We start from the raw sequence: 6,403 nt of genomic DNA, 5'->3' as shown, positions 1-6,403 counted from the left end.
TAAACTTCGGACCTCCACCAGCCCCCAGACCTCCACCTAACACCTGAGAGGTCCTGCCCAGGGCAGCAATGCCCTGGGAGGCTACCTGGAGGCCGTACTTGTGACCAGACACCACCAGGACAGACCCAAGATCCACAGTGGGGATCTGTTTTGGGTACAGGTGCTGGGACCTGACCTGCAGGCAGGGATCCCTGGGGATGTCTCGGATCTGGAGAATGGCACATACCTGTTGTCCTTCTCCCAGCTCTGGGCTGCTCAGGCCCAGGTGCAAGTGCCACTGGTCCACTCCAACAAGGCAGTTGGGACTTTTTAGAGAATCTAATGAAAGCAGGATGCCGCAGTAGATTTCAAAGAGTATTTCCAGGAAATTGAAGATAGGTCCCTAAAAAAGTAGCATAACTGAAATACAAGAGGAGAGAGAGAACAGAACATACAAGAGCTGTGGTCAATAATCAAAGGTCTAACATACAGGTAATTGGAATCCCAGAAGGAAAAGAGAGAGAAGAGCAGTGCAGAAGTATTTGAAGAGACAATGGCTAAAAAATTTCCAAAAATAAAAACTATTAACCCACAGATCCAAGAAGCTTAGTAAACTCCAATAATAACACATATAACACAAACACACATATACACCTAAACACATCATACTTAGACCAATGAAAACCAAAGAGAAAGAGAAAAATCTTGAAGATAGCCATAAGAAAAATACGACACCTTACATAAGGAGGGAACAAAGATATGAATTACAACAGAATTACAGCTTCAGGTCAGAAGCTAGAAGAAAAAGGAATAACATCTTTAAAGTGCTGAAAGAGAAAGGTACCAACCCAGAGTTCTATACCCAGTAAAAACGACTTTTCTGACAAACCAATGCTGGCGAGGATGTGGAGTAACTGGAATTCTCAAACATTGTCGATGGGAATGCAAAATGGTACAGCCATTCTGAAACAGTTTGGCAGTTTTTATAAAATTAAATGTACACTTACTATACAACCCAGGAATCACACTCCTGGGTACTTGCACCAAAGACATGAAAACTATGCTCATACATAAAAGCCTGTGCATGAGTGTTTATAGTGACTTTATTCATAATCACTCAAAACTGGGAATGACCCAAATATCCTTCAAATACAACCCCAATATAAACAAACTGATACATCCTTACAATGGAAAACTACTCAGCGATAAAAAGGAACAGATCACTTTTAGATGTAACAACATGGATGAATCTTAAACATATTGTGCTAAGTGAAAAGAAGCTAAACTCAAAAGACCACATTTTCTATGATTCTATTTATATGACATTCTGGAAAAGGTAAAATTCTTTTAAAAGGAAACAGATCAAGTGGTTGCTGGGGGGCTGGAGATGGAGGGGGAGAAATGACTACAAAGGATCATGAGGGAAGTTTTTGGGGTCATGGAAATGTTTTATACCTTGATTGTATTTGCAGTTACATGACTACATGTGACTGTCAAAATATGTAGTTATGACACTAAAAAGAGTAAATTTTACTGTATGCAAATTATACTTCTATAACTCCAAAAACATTTTTTGAAAAAAATATTTTTCATATCTTTAAATGTATTAATAACCTGTCAAATTTTAAAGGAATTATCACAAGGCAAAAACTTAGTGAGACTGGGAACCTAGAGACCAGAGTGGTAATAGACCACTGAAGCTTGCTTTCCCCTTTGGGGGCATTTACCAAACTCAGCAAACTTGAGATGGGTGTTCAGGAAGCCAAGAGCAGGAGACAATGTGGGGAGCCTTGGACAATGTGGGTAGTCCTACAGGAGACGGCACACCGGCATAAAGCCAGAGTCTCCAAATTCTACTCTTTCAAACTGTGTGACCTAGAAACCACCACCCTACACCTAACCAGAAGACAGCAAAGAACCTGACTGTCGTGGACGGACCATGGTCCAGAGTGGTTAGAAAAATGTCTTCCTAGAGAATTGATACCCACGAGCCAGCCCTCAGGTGGATGTGTAGCCCAAATTCACAAATCAGAGTGGTCTGGAAAATCTCAGGCTGTGTTAGTTTAACAGGGTCTAGGAACTTATTGGCCTAGATTTTTGGCAGAAGCAAATACTAATTTTCCTTGGAGAATCCCACTATTGCCTGGGATTCTTTCATGCCAGTTTGGTAACCTCTGAATCCAGTACCAAATTAATAGAAAATTCAATACCAAATTAATGAACAAGGGATCTCGTTTGTGTCACATTTAGATTAACCATAAGGTGTTAGTATTAACAGAGATAACTTACCCAGAACAAAACATGTTTATGACTTAGATCCATTATCTGTTCTTTACATTCTTTGGGGCCTTACAACCATCTTTCCCATAGGTTACTGTTTGGCCTTCTTCTTTCCAATTTCTTCTTTTAGTCTTTTGCTCTTGTTAGCAGCTTTGAGTTGAATTTGTTATTTCAATACCTAATATTAAATAAACTCTGACTTGTGTTTGTTTTTTTATTCTTTTTTCCCCCAGGCATGATTGACAAATGAAAGTTGTGTATATTTGGGTTGCACAACATGATTTCTTTTTTTTTAAGATTTTTTTTTATTTTTCCTTTTTCTCCCCAAAGCACCCCTGGTACATAGTTGTATATCTTTAGTGTGGGTCCTTCTAGTTGTGCTATGTGGGATGCTGTTTCAGCATGGCTTGATGAGTGGTGCCATGTCCGCACTCGGGATCCAAACCAGCGAAACCCTGGGCCCCCAAAGTGGAGCACGCGAATGTAACCACTCGGGCATGGGGCCAGCCCCCAATGTGATTTCTTAAGGTGTACAACATAATGACTTAATATATGTATGCATTGTGAAATGATTACCACAATCAAGCTAATTATCCTATTCATCACCCCACATAGTTACATTTTTGTGTGTGTGGCAAGAACAAAGATCTACTCTCTTAGCAAATTTCAAGTCTGGATAAAGTATTATTAACTATAATCACCATGCTGTACATTAGATCCCCATAAATTACTCATAACTGAAAATTTGTACCCTTTCGCTAACATCCCCTCATTTCCTCCATTCCTCGGCCCCTGGAAGTAACCATTTTACTCTCTGGTTCTATGAATTCGACTTTTCAGATTCCACATATAAATGAGATCATACAGTATTTGTCTTTCTGTGTCTGGCTTATTTCACTTAGCATAATGTCCTCCAGGTTCATCCACGTTGTCACAGATGGCAGGATTTTCTTTTTAAGGCTCAGTAATATTCATGTGTACGTGTACATACACACACATAAACAAACACACATATATCTCACATGTTCATTATCCACTCATCTGTCAATGAACACTTAGGTTGTTTCCACATCTTGGCTACTATGAATAATGCTGAAATGAACATGGGAGTGCAGATATCTCCTTGAGATACCGATTTCATTTCCTTTGGATATATAACCATAAGTGGGATTACTGGATCATATGGTAGCTCTATTTTTAACTTTTTGAGGAAACTTCATACTGTTTCCATAATGGGTGTACCAATTTACATTCCCACAAGCAGTGTACAAGTGTTCCCTTTTCTCCATATTCTCTCCAACACTAGTTACCTCTCGTCTTTTTGATAATAACCATCCTAACAGGTGTGAAGTGATATCTCATTGTGGTTTTGATTGCATTTCCATGATGATCAGTGATGTTGAGCAACTTTCCATGAACCTGGGCCATTTGTATGTTTTCTTTGGAAAAACGTCTATTCATGTCCTTTGCCAATTTTTAAATTGCATTTTTTGGACTTTTCGCTATTGAGTTGTATGAGTTCTTTATAAATTTGGGATATTAAGTGCTCATGAGATACATGGCTTGCAAATGTTTTCACCCATTCCACAGGTTACCTTTTCATTTTGTTGATTGATTCATCTGCTGTACAGAAGCTTTCTAGTTTGATGTAGTCTCACTTATTTATTTCTGCTTTTGTTGCCTTTGCTTTTGGTGTCATATCCAAAAAATCACGACCAAGACCAGTGTCAAGGAACTTTTTCCCTATGCATACTTCTAGAAGTTTTACAGTTTCAGGTCTTACATTTAAGTCTTTAATCCATTTCAAGTTAATTTTTGTGTATGGTAAGATGAGTCCAATTTCACTCTTTTGCATGTGGATATCCAGTTTTCCCAACACTGTCATTACTCATGAAAGTGAATACTACGCATGCGAAAATAATAAATGAACAAACCTCAGGATCATAATATTGAGTGAAAAAAAGCAAGTTGTAGAAGAATATTTACAATACGATTTCATTTATTTTAAGTTCAAAAACATACAAAAACAATCCTTGTGTAGAAATGCAAATACATATGGTAAGACCACAAAAAAATTCAAGAAAATGATAAACATCCCAGTCAAGATAGTGGTTGCTTCTGAGGGACCAGGAAAGGAATAGGATTGGAGAAAAAAGTAAGGAGACTTCAAAGTAATGACAATATATTTTTCTTAAATTGGGTGGTCTGTTGCATTATGGTTCTCCATACATTTTATTTTATAGATGTTCTTATGACCAATCAACAACAAAAATTTTTATTTAAGGTGCATGAGGAGAAAGAAGAGCCCCCAGTATGGACTGAGAGGGAAGTGGGCAGTAAGTGCAGAACAGAGTAGGGTATGGTCAAGGAAGCCAAGGGGGCATGTAAGTTTCAAGACGGAATGTCAAGTCTGCTGGGCAGTGAAGTAAAATGAGCACTAAGTGTCCTGTGGAGTTGGCAATTATGACGTTCATGAGCAACTTCATCCAGAGCCCTTTCAGTGGAGTGGTCAGGGTCGGAGCCAGACTGAGCGAGCCAGAGAATGGAAAATGCTGAAAAGGAATCAGCGAGGATATAAAGAAAATGTCTGGTAGGAGAGTGGGGGACTGCTCCTCTTCTGGAGTACAGCCTGGGTGCAGATACTGATGAGTTTTCTGGTAAGGTGTCTTAAGCAGAGAAGGCTGAGACAATGGTCTTTGCTTTCTCTGTGAAGTCAGAAGTGCTGCTCTCTTCTGGGGCTGAGGAGGGAATGGTGTGGTGTGATTGACAGGACTGCTTTGGGACATGGGAGAAGGCATAAAAAGATTGCATTTAAGACCTACCTAAAATTGGAGATGGTGAACTTTCAGCATCACCAACTCATGAACAGCCATTAGGGTAGATTGCAACAACGAAAATGGCCACAGAACTTTTGGAGCTCCTTCTGTCAAGAGGTAGAGGCCGTTTCCTTATCCCTGAGTCTGGGCTGGCCTTACGACTTCCTCTGACCAACAGAATGTGAGGTAAGGGATATTGTGCAATTTCTGAGCCTAGACCTCAAGTGGCTTTGTAGCTCCTGCTCTAACACTGGGAGCACCTCTGCCACCATGTGAACAAGCCCAAGCTGGCCTACTGGAGGTTGAGAAACCATGTGGAGAGCAGCCCCAGCCATTCCACCAATTCCAGCTGAGGCACCTGATGCATGGGTGAGGCCGTTATGGACCATTCAGCTCTCACCAAGACAATCCAGATGAACCACAGAATTGTAATAAATAATAAATATTTGTGTTTTTAAGCCACTAGGATTTGCAGTGGTTTGTAACACAATAAAAGCTAATTGATACACCATTCATTCATTGACTTTTTTTTTTTTTTTTTTTTTGCTGAGGAAGCTTAGCCCTGGGCTAACATCAGTTGTCAATCTTCCTCTTTTTTTTTTTTTGCATAACAATGATTAACCCTGAACTAACATCTGTGCCAATCTTCCTCCACTTTACATGGGGGTCACCACCACAGTATGGCTGACAAGTGGTGTAGGTCCATGCCCAGGATCTGAACCCCTGAACCCACACCACTAAGCCCCTGAACCCACACCACTGAAGCAGAGCACACTGACCACCAGCCCTCATCATCTTCATTCTTGTCACAGACACTTGTCTCTTCAGGAATGTGACAAAGCTCTCCTTCAGAGCCTTTCTCTGATCCACAGCCAGATGGCAGCCAAGAGAAGCAGCAACTTGAGTGAGTGCATCTGGGATAGTTAGGGGTGGAGGTTAGCCCACCTGGAGGGTTCTGTCCATAACTGAGATTAGCCTCTCCCTGCAGTGGTTAAGGGATGGGCAGTGGAGTCTGGAAGCCTGCATTCACATGCATGCTCTGACATTTATCAGCTCACCTCACTTAATTTCCCCATCTAATATAAGAGGATGGTTAAAGTACATGCACCTGGCACAGAGTAAACACTCAAAAAATGTTAGTTCTTTTTATTAATTTAGCTGTTCCATTTTTCCCTTTCCTATAGCCCTGTCCCCATGGCTCCCATGCAGCTCTGAGCTGGTCTCAAAACTCTCTGGCTTCTATCACTGAAATCTGTGGTGCTCACTGTCCTGCTCCAGATGCTCCTCCTCCACTGTTGACAGCATCCTGGGCTGCCTGGCTGGCTGCT

Source organism: Equus przewalskii, chromosome 12, assembly GCF_037783145.1.
Source record: "Equus przewalskii isolate Varuska chromosome 12, EquPr2, whole genome shotgun sequence".
Taxonomy (NCBI): Eukaryota; Metazoa; Chordata; class Mammalia; order Perissodactyla; family Equidae; genus Equus; species Equus przewalskii.
The sequence above is the reverse complement of the archived record's forward strand: the minus strand, read 5'-3'. Positions refer to the sequence as shown.